Consider the following 18,365-nt stretch of genomic DNA (forward strand, 5'->3'; position numbering starts at 1 on the left):
CTCAGGTAAGCCGACTTATTCTTCTTTTACATCTAAAAAATAGCAAACATCATCAGATGCATAAGTGTAACGCACAGCCTCATGTATTTTGAATACAACTTCCTCATTATTTATTTTCAAAATCAGATGACCGTTATGTACGTCGATGACTACTCTACCAGTAGCTAAAAAGGGTCTCCTTAAGATTATTGGGACCTCTAAATCTTCAGCTATGTCCATAATCACAAAATCCACAGGCAAAATGAAGTTCCCAACTTTCACTGATACATCTTCAACTATTCCTTAGGATACCGAATAGATCGGTCAGCTAGTTGAACAATAACTTTAGTGGGTCTAGGTTCTCCTAATCCTAATTGCATATAAATCGAATATGGCATTAAGTTGATGCTGGCTCCTAGGTCACACAATGCATTCTAAATAGGGTAAAGTTCAAATAAAACCCCTGTGGTTTCACTAATTTTCAGATAAAGGACTGTGGTTTAGTTTTTGTCAAAACGAGGACTGAGGTTTTCAACTTTAGCAAAATAAGGAATTTTTCGATTGATACTATTAAAATCACCCTTAACAACTTCAAAAATGACATATTTTAAGAACTACTAATATTCTAAGCAACTTTAATTCTTCAACTTTTTTATTTCGAGATTATTTAGATGATGTTTGGTAAAGAGAGAGAAAGTTAATGTTTAGAGAGAGAAAGTTCCAAAAAAGATGATTTTCTAAAATCGAAAATGTAGTTCCATAGAAAATATGACATTGAACAATTTTAATTCTTGAAAATTTTCATTTTCAAGTCGTTAAAGATAGTTTTAATAGCATTATTAAAAGTGCGAAACCTCAGTCCTCGTTTTGACAAAAAGTAAACCACAGTCCTTTATCTGAAAATTAGTGAAACCACAGGGGTTTTATTTGAACTTTCCCCTTCTAAATAGTCAGTGTTCCTATTGAACAAGGTATAGAGAAACTCCCTGGATCTTTCAGCTTTTTTAGAAGCTGATGTTTGGCTTGTAGGATTGAGGAATTATCTCTATTCAGCTGGACCATTGCTACACTTTTGAGCTTCTTCTTATTTGTGAGAAGGTCTTTGAGGATCTTGACATACATTGGCATCTCTAATAAATCCTCTATGAAGGGGATGTTGATGTGCAACTTCGTCAATTGTTCTAAGAAACTTTTGTGTCTCTTCTCACAGTTTTGCTGCTTTACCCTGTCTGGGTAGGGCACTCTTGCTTCGTAGGATGGGGAGTTCTTATTGGCAAGCTGTTTGTCCCTTCTTTTCTCTGATTGAGCTGCTTGGCGGGGTTGTGCTGGCTCACTGGCTAGTTGGTCTCCTCCTCCTACATCATTGGTCAAATTCTTATTTTCAAGCGAATTGGAGACTGATGCGAGTAAAAGGATGACCATTCATGGAAAAGAGCTTCAAAGTCTTAGTTTACAACCAGAATTGGAAGAAACAAGCAGAAATAACAGTTCGAAGCAGGAATCCTCACGAACAGGCTTCCAGTAGAACAGAACAGCTTAAACAACGACATTAACGGGTCATTTGGAAGGAAACGGATAAACGCACAAGTCGAGCAAGCTATAGGAGAGAGAAAGAGAGATAAACGTGGAAAGCAAGACAACTTCCATCTTGCGCCAAGTGTAGGAGGATTGTTTACTTGTTCTTGTATTTACTTTTTGTGACTCTTTACCCTTGTAATTAGGGTTGATGTTAGGACGGGGGTATAAATAGGAAAGTAATCTTATTGTAATGGCACCTCGTTTTCCTCCACCCTCAGTTTTTATTCTGTGTTTTTATATTTCTGTCGGAAGAATGTTTTTGGGAAGAACAAGCTATTCACTCATGACAATGAGTGAGTAATCCCTTTTGCAGGCCTAGCCAGCCATTTAAACAGCGATTGTAAGTATCTTTTGTTAATTAATGAAGTATTTCTATCCATGATTGAGTGTTATTAGTATGCTTAAAGAATAGATTAAGATCAAGTCTATTTTATGGTTACCGAAGATGGCACGACGGTGCTCCGACGTAACGGAAACAGCTAATCGGCATATGTTGTAGTGGATGGACACGAAAGCTACCACATACTGGGGTTTCTTTATGAATGCTTCTTGTTGCTTAATGCTTGTTTGTATGTTAGCACAAGGACACTTGGTTAATATCACTTACTTAGAATCTTTGAAAATGGGACACCGGACCTTAGTGAACGATGAGGGAGAGACCCAACTCATGAATATAGATCTACTTCACTAAACGATAAAGGTTAGGCATAGTTGTTCATAGGCGTATGGCTAGGTCTGTGCCTGTTCATTTTGAATTCATTCCATTTATTACTGTTTAGTTAGTGTTTATGTTAAGTTTGATATTATTCACCCACTCAATATCTGCATCTAACACTTAAGGTAACTTATTCTTCTCACTAAAGTACAATCCTTGTGGAATACGACTCTTGGTCTTACCAAATACTACACATGACCTAGTACACTTGCTAGCGTCCATATTTAACACACCAAGTTTTTGGCGCCGTTGCTGAGGATTGTTTGAACTGGAGTATTGAAGAATTTGTAAGCTTATTTCGTTACCTGATAACAACCTGTTTGCCCAGTTTTTGTATTTCGATTTCTAGCTTTGTATGCGAAGAGCAGGTATTCCTATCCTTCCTGTAGACGTTGAGATAGAGAGAACATACAGAAGAAGGAGAGGACTACTCAAACAAGCTAGACGCATCAGAATGGATCGCGAAAACGAAATACCAAATCAGGAAAATGCAGAGAACCATGAGGAAGGTCATGTTGAAAACAACAATAACAATAATGGTAACCAGAGGTTGCGGATGAAGGATTACTCCAGACCATCCACTGAAGGCCATTCGTCATGCATCGTCATACCAAATGAAGGCAATCGCATGTTTGAAGTAAAAGCTTCAATGATTCAGATGCTACAAATAGTTGTGCAGTTTGGGGGATACCCAAACGAAGATCCAAATGCTCACATCCAAGATTTCGTCACAATGTGCAACACATTCCGCACTCATAGAAATGATAGTGATGAGGTTATCCGGCTCAAACTGTTTCCCTTCTCCTTGAAGGATAAGGCAAAGAATTGGTTGAAGAATCTACAATCAGGATCTATCACGAACTGGGAGGAAATGGCGACCCTGTTCCTAATGAAATATTTTCCTCCCAGATAAGCCATCAAGTTGAGGAATGAGGTCTCACATTTTTTTCAAGAAGAGGATGAATCCTTATCTGAAGCATGGGAGAGATACAAAGAACTGTTGAGGAGAGTACCAAATCATGGCATACCTATGTGGATGCAAGTTCAGAACTTCTATAATGGAGTAACCAACGCGTACAAGATACAAATTGAATCCGTTGCCAATGGAAATCCGGAGGAACTAGAACCTTAAGCATTATATGAGCTAATTGAAAGAGTGGTCAATACCAGTTATAATTGGCACTCGGTGAGAGGTGATGGAAAGAGAGTCACGAATAACGTAAACATTGAGGCGATAACCAAACTGTCCTCACAAATGGAACAGATGGTCAAAACAATGGGAAAGATGAACGTCTCAATGGTCAATACGCAGCTCTCTGCCCCTATGGAGATACTATCACCTGATGGTTGTGATTTTTGCAGTGGACCCCATCGACCAATAGACTGTCCAGGAACCAAACCAGGTGCATCAATGCAAGAATAGTGTGATTTCATCGCTCGCCAACCACTGAATCCTTATTCAAACACATATAACTCAGGGTGGAGAAGTCATCCGAATTTTTCTTGGCACGATAATCAGAGACAACCAGCTATGAAGTAACCTTTCAGACAAGAAAATCAATGAACATCATATCCACCACAACAAGGCAGCTCTTCTAACCAACAATATCAGCGTCAATCAAATGTTAAACAAGAAGGAAAGCCCGATTTGGAGTCCATGATGATGCAATTTATGAAGCAGACACAATCATCCATAATGAATCTTGAGACTCAAATGCAACAATTTGCCACAGCCATATCTTCAAAGGAAAAGGCGCCCTTCCTAGCAACACTGTGACCAATCTGAAAGAAGAAGTCAATGCTATCATACTAAGGGGAGGCAAGGAGGTATCTGATATTGGTGTAAAATCTGCTGCAGGTAAAGTAGAAGGAGCACAGTCTAATGATCAAACACCTGCGCCCCAACAAAGAAAGGATAAACAGGTGATTGAAGATGAACCAGTCACGCTTCAATATGAACCAAGAGTTCCATACCCAGAACGACTAAAGCAACAAAACTGTGAGAAGAGACACAAGAGTTTTCTGGAACAATTGATGAAATTGCACATCAATATACCGTTCATCGAAGCCCTATCTGAAATGCCTATGTATGTCAAATTTCTGAAGGATCTGCTCACCAACAAGAAGAAATTGGAAATTGTAGCTATGGTGCAACTAAACAGGGACAGCTCATCGATCTTACAAGCCAAACAGCAACTTCCGAAAAAGCTCAAGGATCTAGGGAGTTTTTCCATACCTTGTTCAATAGGAACACTCACTATTCAAAATGCTTTATGTGATCTAGGAGCCAGTATTAACCTTATGCCATATTCAATTTATATGCAATTGGGTCTAGGAGAACCAAGACCTCACGGTCCAACTAGCAGATAGATCAATTCAATACCCCAAGGGTATAATCGAAGATGTCTTGGTTAAGGTTGGAAATTTCATTTTGCCTGTTAATTTTGTAATAATGGATAGCGCAGAAGATTTGGAAGTTCCGATAATCTTGGGATGACCTTTTCTAGCAACAGGAAGAGCTGTCAATGACGTACACAAGGGACATCTTGTTCTGAAAATCAATAACGAAGAAGTAGTGTTTAAGATGCATGAAACTGTTCGCTATGCATCAGTCTCTGATGATTCATGTTATTTCCTCGATACGCATGATGACAACCTCTTTTTGCAGGCACAATTCGATACGGAGAAACATAAAGAAGAGGAACAAGTGTTTGAATCCGAACAAGCAGAAAATAATACTGAAGGATCCTTTAATGACGAAGAACAGGATATTCTTCCTGAAATAGACCTCGAAGGGGGAGACAAAGAAAGATGCCCTGAACTGAAACAGTTGTCCGATCATCTAGAATACGCATTTCTGGATCCACCGAACAGTAGACTAGTGATTATTTCGGCAACATAGACAAAGGATCAGAAGGATCAATTGCTCACCATCCTAAGAAGGCACAAGGAGGCTCTAGCATGGAAAATAGAAGATATAAAGGGAATCAGCACAACAATTTGCATGCACAAGATTTTAATGGAAGATCACTGACCAACTGTGCAACCACAGAGAAGGCTAAACCCACACATAAAAGACGTTGTGAAGGCGGAGGTGATCAAGCTCATCAAGGCAGGAATCATTTACTCCATTTCAGATAGTATTTGGACCAGCCCTGTTCAAGTTGTTCCTAAGAAAGGAGGAACCACCGTGGTCAGAAACGAAAAGAATGAGCTCATCCCCACAAGGACAATCACAGGGTGGCGGATGTGCATTGACTATAGAAAGCTTAACGAAGCAACAAGAAAGGATCACTTCCCCTTGCCTTTCATCGACCAGATGTTGGAGAGACTAGCTGGTTATCAATTCTACTATTTCTTAGATGGATATTCGGGGTACAACCAGATCCATATCTACACTAAAGACCAAGAAAAGACCACCTTCACCTGTCCATATGGGACCTTTGCGTACAAACGAATGCCATTTGGATTATGCAATTCTCCAGCAACATTTTAGAGATGTATGATGACCATATTTCATGATATGATTGAGAAGACAGTTGAGATATTTATGGATGATTTTTCTATCTATGGAACATCATTTGAAGTATGTCTAGAAAATCTAGAAGCTGTTCTGGAGAGATGCACGGAAACACAGCTGGTCCTAAATTGGGAAAAGTGCCATTTTATGGTAACAGGGGGCATTGTACTTGGACATAAAATATCAACCAAAGGACTGGAAGTTGACAAAGCTAAAGTGGAAGTAATCAAGAAACTACCTGCGCCCAAAACGGTCGAGGATATTCGAAGTTTCTTAGGGCACGCTGGATTCTATAGACGGTTCATCAAGGACTTTTCGAAAATCGCACAACCACTCTCCGCACTGCTACACAAGGAGGCTGAATTCGAACATATCAAGAAGCTGTTGACCCATGCACCTATACTCACCTCACCAGATTGGGATGCACCATCCGAGCTCATGTGTGATGCTAGTGATCTCAGTGTAGGGCTGTTCTCGGACAACGAATTAACAAGCAGTTTAAGCCTATACACTATGCAAGCAAAACTCTAAACGAAGCTCAGCAGAATTACACAACAACAGAAAAAGAGTTGCTAGCAGTGGTCTACGCATTCGACAAATTTCGCTCATACCTTGTACTTTCCAGAGTGACTGTTTATACCGACCACTCGGCATTAAAATACATGTTCGCCAAGAAGGATGCTAAACCACGACTAATACGATGGTTGTTACTTCTACAAGAATTCGATTTAGAGATCAAGGACAAAAAGGGGTCCGAGTATCTAGTAGCTGATCACTTATCCAGAATAGAAGCAACCACGGAGATCGAACAACCAGAGATCCTTGACCACTTTCCTGATGAAAAAATTGTTTGTAATTTCCACACTTCCCTGGTTTGCTGATATTGCGAATTTCTTGGCTTGCAAAATAAAACCTTTTCGATATTCCACAAATCAAAAACGAAAGTTTTATTCTGAACTTAAATATTACACTTGGGAGGAACCTTACCTATTTAAATTATGTGCAGACCAGCTACTGCGAAGATGTGTGACCAAGGAAGAAGGCACGAAGATTTTGCACAAATTCCACGCAGCGGAATCGGGTGGACATTTTGGGGCAAACCGAACAGCTGCTAAGGAGTTTCAAGCAAGTTTCTTCTGACCCACTATATACAAAGATGCCTAGCAATTCGTTCAAAAATGTAATGAATGTCAACGCACAAGCAACATCTCTCCCCGAAACGCCATGCCTCTGAACAACATTGTTGTTTGCAAGATTTTTGATGTATGGGGCATCGATTTCATGGGACCATTCCCCATCTCCTTTGGGAATCAGTATATCCTGGTCGCAGTGGATTACGTGAGTAAATGGATGAAAGCATGCGCGTACCCTTCAAATGACGCAAAGGTAGTGATTAAATTTTTAAAACAGTTGTTCACCAGATTCGGAGTGCCGAGGGCCATTATAAGTGATCAAGGTACTCATTTATGCAACCAACTATTTGAAAAACTCCTTCAGAAATATGGTGTCACACATCATATAGCCACACCATACCACCCCCAAACAAACGGACAGGTTGAGCTATCCAACAGGGAGTTGAAACGAATTTTAGAAAAGACAGTCAATTCTTCACGAAAGGACTGGTCTCTAAATAAATCAAATAAATCACATTTATTTCACCAAACAACATTTATTCCAAAGTGTACTAAGTACGAAATAAATCCAGTTTGAAATACATGGTATTGAAGAACAAACACACAAACAAATTCATAATAATTTCACTTATCAACCCATATTTCTTCATCTCTTGGTCTGGCATATGAAACTATACAATTGGCGTCAACATCATTGTAGCTAGGCACATTCAGTGGTTGTTCACCAAAGATCATGTTGTTCTCATCATCATAATAATCATCATCAACCACATCAGCTTCATCTTCGTCATCACATTTGAAATATTTATCCAGGCACATCACGACAACGGACCATTCAGGATCCAAGGGGTCCTCAATGTAAAATATTTGCTTTACATGGGTAGCTAACACGATGGATCATTCAAATGACCAATTCTATCCAGTTTGACCAAAGTAAAGCCTAGATCATCTACTTTCACCCCTCTAGCTGACTCAACCCAATCACACATGAATACTAGAATCCTAAAGTGATAGTACTCCACCTCCCAAATCGCACTGATACGACCATAAAAATTCATGCCCATAGTCTTAGGTTTTTTATCCTATGCGCTTGCAAACTGCATAGCATCGGAAATTAGGAAGACACCACTCTTTTAAACTAATCTGGTAACGTCCCATGCTTTTGTGTTGAAATCGATGCCATTGACATGATAACCCTGGTATGTAGGAACATGACTATTCGGTCCAGAAACAAGCCACCTCAAGGTGTCAGAAACGGCATACTTGTTAGCTCTAATTTCATTTGAAATCTGAAAAATGAAATCAATTCTAGTTAGTACACAATATTGTTGGGGTTTTATGTCCTATAGACAATTGTTTTAGGATATAAACAGTTTAAATGAATTGTTCTTCTATATCATTGGTTTTAAATAAGATATAATTTGTTTTAACTATATAAAGGCATTCACACTATGCCATTTTCCCTTTCACATAACACAAGATACATGACAGACATTTGTTTTCCTGTCATCTGAATATTTTTCGTGATAGTATTTTAAATTTCTGTCATCTGAAAACGTAATTAAAAATGCGCTCGATTCACATGTGGCGTTCCGATGACAGAATCCTGTCACCCAAAGAAAACGCGTGTTTTTGTTAAATTTCACTTACTCATCAGATGACACCTGCAATATAATGACTGTCATTATAACGAAATTTCACTTACGCGGCCATATACCAAATTTAGGCACTGGATGGTTTGACTAAATTTCAACTCGTATATAAACCCTATATCTCACCCAAAACCCCATTTTTTAGGTTACACAATCTTCATCCCTCTCATCTCTCTCTATCTCCATGGTTGATTCCTACATGCAATCAGTGAGCTCGAAACACGGTACTAGTAAGTATCTATTGATTTTCATTGTTCCTTATTCTATCTTTTCCTCATCCGATTTACTTTTGTGTATGTCGATTTCAGCAGCTGGAAGGATCTATTGATTTTCAGATCTATCGTTGAAAGAGTTAGATCTCTCGCTTAGATACACTGATTTTATTGTATTTATTGTTAGATTCACTGCTGAAAAGCTTGGATCTTTATCTTTTTTAACCTAGGGCAATACAGTGCCTGATGCTGAAGATGTTATGATTCCTTTTTATTTGAACATAATATTTGCAGGGATAGTAAGAATGCTACATGGGAAAGGCTGACTGAAGAGATTGTCAATCAGCTATTGCGTTTAGCATATGGGAAGATTTCTTTAACTTAATGAGTATATATTATTGTTATGTTGGTTTGAACTGATTAGTTGCGTGTATGATGTTGTTGTGGGTGGTGCTGCTGAGATAGGTTTACAATATATCTTCCACTTGGCTTGTTATCTGAATGAGTATGTGTATGTGTATGTGTATGAAGCATGCTGGCTTGTTTATACTTGATTTTCTATTTAGGAAGCTAGAACTAATTGAGTATGTTTATGAAGTATGTTGGCTTGTTTATGCTTGATGTTCTGTTTAAGAAGCTAGAATGATTGAGCCTGTGTAAGATGCATGTTTATGTTTGATGTTCTGTTTAGGAAACTAGAACTCAATGAGTATATGTATGATGTTGTGGGTGATACTGCTGAGGTAGGTTTACAATGTACCTTCCACTTGGCTTGTTATCTGATTGAAACCATTCAGAATGGTGATGAGTTTTTGATGCTATCAGCATAAGTTATGTACTTGTGGTTAGAGCATCGCAAACGTCATCACTGTGCTCACTTTTCAACGAGTACAATCCAAGTGGGAGGAACATTGTAAAGGGTTATGTATGTGCATTGCTATTGACTGCTTGCTTGAATACCTTAACCATTCATGAAGTGATTGGTATGAATGTGAGTTATATTGCTAGAACTTATTAGTATGTGCATTGCTATACAACTGTTTAAGAAGCTAGAACTCATGGGAATACTCTTATACCTACGAGCTATACTGCTAGAACTGATTGAGTATGTGTATGTATGTGTATGAAGCACATGTTGGATTGATTTATGTTCTGTTTAGGAAGCTAGACTGATTGAGTATGTGTATGAATGTTCATTGTGCATGTAGCTCATTAGGCATAGTCTAACAATATGAATGTTCATTGTGATATGGGAATACTCTTACGAAGCATGTTGGCTTGTTTTATGTTCTGTTTAGGAAGCTAGAACTGATTGAGCATGTGGCTGATTAGGCATACTCTTAAGCTTTGAATGTTCATTATGATTGGCAATACTCCAATAGTTATACTGCTAGAACTGATTGTGTATGTGTATGACGTATGTTGGCTTGTTTTATGTTCTGTTTAGGAAGCTAGAACTCATTGAGTATGTGTATGAATGTTCATTGTTTGGCATACAGCATACCTTCCACTTGGCTTGTTATCTGATTGAAATCATTCAGAATGGTGATGAGTTTTCGATGCTATCAGCATATGTTATGAACTTGTGGTTAGAGCATCGCAAACTTCATCACCTTGCTCACTTTTTAATGAGTACAATCCAAGTGGGAGGAACATTGTTAAGGGTTATGTATGTGCATTGCTATTAACTGCTTGCTTGAATACCTTAACCATGCATGAAGTGATTGGTATGAATGTGAGTTATATTGCTAGAACTGATTGGTATGTGCGTTGCTATACAACTGTTTAGGAAGCTAGAACTCATGGGAGTACTCTTATACCTACGAGCTATACTGCTAGAACTGATTGAGTATGTGTATGTGTATGAAGCACATGTTGGCTTGTTTTATGTTCTGTTTAGGAAGCTAGACCGATTGAGTATGTGTATGAATGTTCATTGGGCATGTAGCATCATTAGGCATAGTCTAACAATATGAATGTTCATTGTGATATGAGAATACTCTTACGATGTTCCTTTTCACTTGGCTTGTTATCATAAACAAAAGCATTCAGCATGGTGATAGTTTTATAATGCATTCAGCACAAAGGGAGTCCCTTGTGCTGATAGCATCATAAACCTCATTACCAAGTTCATTGTTCAACGAGTACAATCCAAGTGGGAGGAACATTGTAAAAGGGTCTATATATATATATATATATATATATATATATATATATATATATATATACGAACTGATGTCTTTTGATATGACTTGAATATACATATACATACGAACTGAATAGCAAAGCTCTATGTTATATTACAAAAGGGGGGAATGAGTGTTGCCTTTCAGTTGTCATTGGAGGTCCAAGCTCCTTAACTGAGGTCCAAAGCTCCTTAACTATTTTGACTAGAGAAAGGAAATTTGGAATTGGAATGAGAACCACATTCACATTGCCTTTCGATTCTCCTTTCTCCTCAGTCAAGATAGTTTAGGAGATTTGGATACCCTCATATCCACCTTGCATACTGCTCAGTCCATCTCCAGGCGAGCACATCATAAACTTCCCTATTGTTGAGGTATTGCTCAGCAACTGCTTCTTGCCCACGATATGGCGCTCAATGTGGGGATGTAGTAGTAGATCATATATGTGCCACATCAGCTACAAAATACATAGAATAATTAGATCACAAACATGATTAAGTGTTTATCAAATGAAATGGATAAATGGTGGCATATTTAAACCGTGGAAGTGGGAAAGGGAGGGTGAGTAAGGAGACGGGGAAGATGAATCGTCCCCTAAGGAGCCACGTTAGGATGATAAACCTTATTCTGGAAGCGAAACTGGGAATAAGAAGAGACATTGATTAGTGTATGTGTATACAATATCATGTAGGTTCATATATCTTAAGGAGATAAGTTAATATTACTGTTGGAGGTCTGTTTGGGAAATCTGAAGGGTAGCTGATTCTGATTTCAAATACACCCCTTTCATATGGGGTGTATTGTGGGCCTTTTATTCTGATCGACCATTTGAAGAAGTTATCATCCAGAGGACCTGTTATCATCTAAGATAAGAAGAATCATTATAAGTAAATAGAAGAAACCAGGAAGAGTTGACATACCATTGATGGCCAGAAGCCACCCTAGGCTCTCAATGTACAGTTTCTCCATCTCAGCAATTATCCGTTGTTGAACAAGCGCAAGGTGATCCATTGTATAATGTAAGTTTTCTGGATTGAATGGACACTGAACGATTGTGATATGATTGTTATTTATAGTGATATGATTGTGGTGGCTAAGTGAAAGGTCGTGAAAGGGGAAGAGTCTTAATTAGTGCGGTTACGGTTTTGTGTAATGATGCTATGTATTAATGACCTGCATTGGGTTTTGCAGATATCAAGACTTTGGGATTACAGGCCTAATAATGACTCCAAGATATGGATACATGAATAATTGATCGATTTGTTTCAGAATTTGGATATGTATTGGTTATTTTTTTTTAGTTTTAATTCAAGAATGTATGTTAAATGTAAACAAATTATGAGTATTGGTATCCAATAAAATATCAACCATTGTTATACAGAATTTCATGTTCATATTTGAGTGTGTTAATTATTCAGGTAAAAACCAGAAATCCATACAAAGAAGAAGGTAAAAAGTGACATTTTAGTTTTAAAAAATGTCATATAAAGAACAATAAAAAAGACATTAAAATAAACGAATCAGTCATCTGAAAATAAATCCTTTGACATGATTGATTAAGACCTATTCCATCTAAAACAAGCTACGACGACAGAAATTATTATACGAACTGTCATCGCAAATTGAATATGCCAATTTCCCACATGTAAATTTGACGGTTTTAATTATTAGTATGTCATGTGATGACATTAAAGGTGACGGTAATAATAAATTAGCTGCATCGTAACAAAGATTAATATGACAGTACGCAGATAGGATAATGTCATTTGTCACACCGTAACATGACAGAACCTAACCGTCGCCTGAAGGGTCAACAGACGGCAGCGAGCCCCGTGACAGATTTATATCTCGTGGGATGACGATTTTTAACCGTCGTCTGAAGGGGGTTTTGGCGTAGTGTCTTTAAGAACTAATTAAGCCAAATAAAATAAAATCCCAAAGTTTATTTAAAGTGATTATAAAGTGTTCATACAAGCATGAAGTAAGACCAAACCTTATAATAAACTAATAAAATTTAGACCACCCCAACTCAAGTAATATGTTTATATATGGATTAACATAATACTGTTGAGACTTGCATGTAATAATGTCTTCTATTATGAACAGAGAGCTGATCTCACAAGCTTCCACTATGCCATTTTCCCTTTCACATGACACAAGATACATGACAGACATTTGTTTTTGTGTCATCTGATTATTTTTCGTGACAGTATATTAAAATTTTGTCATCTAAAAGCTTAATTGAAAATGCGCTCGATTCACATGTGGCCTTCCGATGACACAATCCTGTCATCCAAAGAAAATACGTGTTTTCGTTAAACTTTACTTACTCATCAGATTACACCTGTAATAAATGACTGTCATTGTATGCGGAAAACAAAAAAAGCGGCAAATAAAATTTCACTTACGCGCCCATATACCAAATTTAGGCGCTCGATCGTTTGACTGAAATTTCAGCTCATATATAAACCCCTCTCTCTCATCCCAAACCCCATTTTAGGTTACGCAATCTTCATCCCTCTCTATCTCCATGGTTGTTTTCTACATGCAATCACTGGGAGTAAGCTCGAAACACAGTACTGGTAAGCCATATTTTCTTCGTTCCTGGATGTATTAGAGTTTCATTGTTCCTTACTCTATCTTTTCCTCATCCGATTTACTTTTGTGTATGTGGATTTCAGCAGCTGGAATAATGATCTATTGATTTTCAGAGCTATCGTTGAAAGGGTTAGATCTCTCGCTTAGATACACTGATTTTATTGTATTCAGTGTTAGATTCACTACTGAAAAGCTTGGGTCTTGATATTTTTTAAACTGGGGCAATACAGTGCCTGATGTTGAAGATGTTATGAACTCATCTGATTCCTTTTTATCTGAACATAATATTTGCAGGGATAGTAAGAATGCTTAAGTACATGGGAAGGTACTGAAGCGATTGTCAATCAGTTCATGCCTTTAGCATATGGGAAGATTTCTTCAACTTATTGAGTATATATTATTGTTATGTTGGTTTGAACTGATTGATTGCATGTATGATGTTGTTGTGGGTGGTGCTGCTGAGATAGGTTTACAATATATCTTCCACTTGGCTTGTTACCTGATTGAGTATGTGTATGTGTATGAAGCATGTTGGCTTATTTATGCTTGATGTTCTGTTTATGAAGCTAGAACTGATTCAATATGTGCATGAATGTTCATTGTGCTTGGCCACACTAAACTGATTGAGTATGTGTATGTGTATGAAGCATGTTTATGTTTGAAGTTATGTTTAGGAAACTAGAACTCATTGAGTATATATATTGTTATGTTGGTTTAAACTGGTCGATTACATGTATGATGTTGTTGTGGGTGATGCTGAAATAGGTTTACTTTATATCTTCCACTGGCTTGTTATCTGATTGAAACCATTCAGAATGGTGATGGGTTTTCGATGCTATCAGCATAAGTTATGAACTTGTGGTTAGAGCATCACAAACTTCATCACAGTGCTCACTTTTCAACGAGTACAATCCAAGTGGCAAGTATATTGTAAAGGGTTATGTACGTGCATTTCTATTAACTGATGGATTGAATACCTTAACCATGCATGAAGTGATTGGTATGAATGTGAGTTATATTGCTATGAAATGATTGGTATGAACTGATTGGTTAGATAGAACTGTTTAGGAAGCTAGAACTCATTGAGTTTGTGTATGAATGATCATTGAGCATGTGGCAGATTAGGCACATTCTTAAGCTTTGAATGTTCATTGTGATTGATCATACTCTTATACCTATGAGTTATACTGCTAGAACTGATTGAGTATGTGTATGTGTATGAAGCATGTTTATGTTTGATGTTCTATTTAGGAAGCTAGGCTGATTGAGTATGTGTATGAATGTTCATTGGGCAGGTAGCTGATTAGGCATAGTCTAAAGCTATGAATGTTCATTGTGATATGTGTATGAATGTTCATTGGACATGTAGCTGATTAGGCATAGTCTAAAGCTGAAATGTTATGAACTCATCTGATTCGTTTTTATTTGAACATAAGTTATGCTGCTAAGATAAGTTTACAATATATATTCCACTTGGCTTGTTATCTGATTGAAACCATTCAGAATGGTGATGGGTTTTCAATGCTATCAGCATAAGTTATGAACTTGTGGTTATAGCATCACAAACTTCATCATCGTGCTCACTTTTCAACGAGTACAATCTAAGTGGCAAGTATATTGTAAAAGGTTATGTATGTGCATTGATATGAATGTTCATTGGGCATGTAGCTGATTAGGCATAGTCTAAAGCTGAAACGTTATGAACTCATCTGATTCCTTTTTATTTGAACATAAGTTATGCTGCTGAGATAAGTTAACAATATATATTCCACTTGGCTTGTTATCTGATTGAAACCATTCAGAATGGTGATGGGTTTTCAATGCTATCAGCATAAGTTATGAACTTGTGGTTAGAGCATCGCAAACTTCATCACCGTGCTCACTTTTCAATGAGTACAATCCAAGTGGCAAGTATATTGTAAAGGGTTTTGAATACCTTAACCATGCATGAAAGCTAGAACTGATTATGTGCATCCATGAAAATGTTCATTGAGATTGACCATACTCTTACGATGTTCCTTTTCACTTAGCTTGTTAACGTAAAAAAATCATTCAGCATGGTGATAGTTTATGATGCATTCAGTACAAAGAGAGTCCCTTGTGGTGACAACATCATAAACCTCATTACCACGTTCATTGTTCAACGAGTACAATCCAAGTAGGAGGAACATTGTAAAAAGGTCAATTTAGGCTACTTGCGTGTTCTGATATGCCTTGCAAACGATAAGATGTCTTTTGATATGACTTGAATATACATATACATACGAACTGAATAGATACTAATAACACTCAATCATGGATAAAAATACTTCATTAATTAATAAAAGAAACTTACAGTCGTCGTTTAAATGGCTGGCTAGGCCTGCATAAGGGATTACTCACTCATTGTCATGAGTGAACAGCTTATTCTCCCCAAAAGCATTCTTCTGACAAAAAATATAAAAATAGAGAAAAACTAATGGTGGCGGTAATGCCGAGATCCCTATTACAATAATATTCCCCTCCTATTTGTACTCCCCTTACATCAACCCTGATTATAAGGGTAAAGAGTCACAAAAAGTAAATACAATGACAAGTGAACAATCCTCCTACACTTGGCGCAAGATGGAAAGCTGTCTTGCTTTCCACGTTTAGCTCTCTTTCTCTCTCCTGTAGTTTGACCGACCCGCGCATTTATCTGTTTCCTTCCAAATGACCCGTTAATGCCGTTGTTTAAGTTGTTTTGTTCTACTGAAAGGTTGTTCGTGAGGATTCCTGCTTTGAACTGTTATTTCTGCCTGTTTCTTCCATTTCTGGTTGAAAACTAAGACTTTGAAGCTCTTTTCCATGAGTGTTCATCCTCTTTTATTTGCTCCTTTTACTCGCATCAAATTACCCCCAACTTAAGCTTTTGCTTGTCCTCAAGCAACACATTAAAATGAAAATGAAGGAACATGTAAAATTATCACAACCAAAGAAACAGCTAAGTAGATGCAGTTAAGATTTCTCTAATGATTGTAATATTCATATGATGAGTAATTAAGCTGCTACAACTAGCTAGTGAATCCCCTGATCAAAAGTCAATCATTTTCCTAGTACTTCTGGGATTTCGCTCATCTCTCACAGTGTTTGCTCTCTGTTTGTGGGTTGTTTAAGTCACTCGACAGCTATGCATACAAAAAATAAATTTTGACCTGCCTTCTTGTCTAACAGATACTCGAAATTTTTCTTGGCACCTCGGAATCATTACAAGGATGAGGGGTTGTTTGAATGGTTAATTGATTGGAATTTATGATTGGAGCAGGTGTTTTGTGGTGAAGGTGGATCAGTCTAGCTTGGAGAGCTGGTTTGTCATTGTTTCTAGGCTTTCCTGTTTCATTTTTCTTTTGAGAATTTGAGAGGGAACAATTTTCTTTCTTTTGGTTTGACAAGGATATTTTATTTAATAAAATATATATGTGTCCCCTTTGATAAGTTTTGGGAAACATGGCCCTTTTCTTTTACTAACCAGCTTCCAGCTATGGGTGTTTGGTGGTGGGTGGGTGGATGTTCATCCTCTTATGCCAGGATTCATTTATTTCTACTGAAAAGCAAACAAGACAAAATCTAACTTACCTAAAATATGCAAAGCCCACTCTTCAACAATATTATTGCAACAATGTGCAAGATTTAGGCACAAGCCTCACTGGTTGTTTGTACTTAGCCAACAATTAACATGATTAGGGACTTCACAAACTAATTGATCAACCTCAACTACTCATCATCGATCATCACATCATCACAAAGAGAACAAAAATTGCATGGCAACTAAACTATTCAAAGTTTGATCAATTCAACCTAAAATGAATATGAATGGGTGAGTGGCGGGTGCAGCGCACAGGGTGATTATGGTTTTTGTGCTTTGTTTTTGTTTTTGTGGGGTGGTGCTGATGTGAAGCGAGGACCAAGCAAAAATTAAAAGTGGGAATAAAATAACAGAGCAAGGCAAAATAGCATAGCAAAATCAAACAGCCAAACAGTTGCTAAGACGTTGTTCCCCTACCCCCAACTTAACCAAAACATTCTCGTCAATGTAAGACAATTGGGTAAGAGACAGACGCCAACAGCATCGTGCGAAAACAACAGCAGCAGCAAGCCGAACAAAGGATAGAGAGAAAGAGAGTGAGACATTTACACTGTGGGGGACTGGGAGGACTCGGCCTCCTCGTCGGCAGTAGGTTTTGCAGCAGATGGTGTGGGTCCTTCTTCAATTGGTTCATTTTTTATGGGGCTCTTCTGTGATTTATCAGATACATGGGGCTTTGGTGCGGAATGGTTGTTCCCTTCTAGAATGGCTATTCTGGCTCGTAAGATCTCCACTTCTTGCTCGTAAGAGTTGATTCGCTGTTCCATTACACGCATGTTGATAAGGATGGTCTCCATGCTCATTCTAGCAGTAATGCGGTAGATTTTATCATCATCACCGGTTGGTGGTTGCTCTGGGACGGAGCGTATTGGGGTGACATGAACAGGTTCCAGCATAGAATCCTCGGACCTTTGTCTTTTGGATGGACCAGGTGCGTCTTTATCCTTTTTCTTGAGTTGCTCCGCTTCTCGCAACACGTACCAGACTCCTTTGATATCGCAACAGATTTCAATCCGCTTCATCACTTGCAAGTTCAATGGTTCCATAACTGGACCAAGGGTTAGTGTAGTGATTTTGGGATCGAAAAATCCCAAGTTCTGAGCGATGGTGGTGATGAATGGTCCACAAAACTGGCCAGCGACATTCTTCTTCTGTTGTAGCGAGGCAATGTACTCAACAAAATAATAC

The 18,365-nt window shown here is 37.9% G+C and overlaps 1 non-coding gene across 1 annotated transcript; it reads right to left on the minus strand.

Annotated features, from left to right (window-relative positions):
• Positions 1-3,191: 3,191 nt before the first annotated feature.
• LOC136234333 (small nucleolar RNA R71) lies at positions 3,192-3,298 on the minus strand. Its single transcript, XR_010691221.1, has one exon. It is a non-coding gene; the product is annotated as a small nucleolar RNA R71 (small nucleolar RNA).
• Between the last annotated feature and the right edge of the window lie 15,067 nt (positions 3,299-18,365).

The sequence above is a fragment of the Euphorbia lathyris genome, chromosome 6 (assembly GCF_963576675.1).
Source record: "Euphorbia lathyris chromosome 6, ddEupLath1.1, whole genome shotgun sequence".
NCBI classification, from domain to species: Eukaryota; Viridiplantae; Streptophyta; class Magnoliopsida; order Malpighiales; family Euphorbiaceae; genus Euphorbia; species Euphorbia lathyris.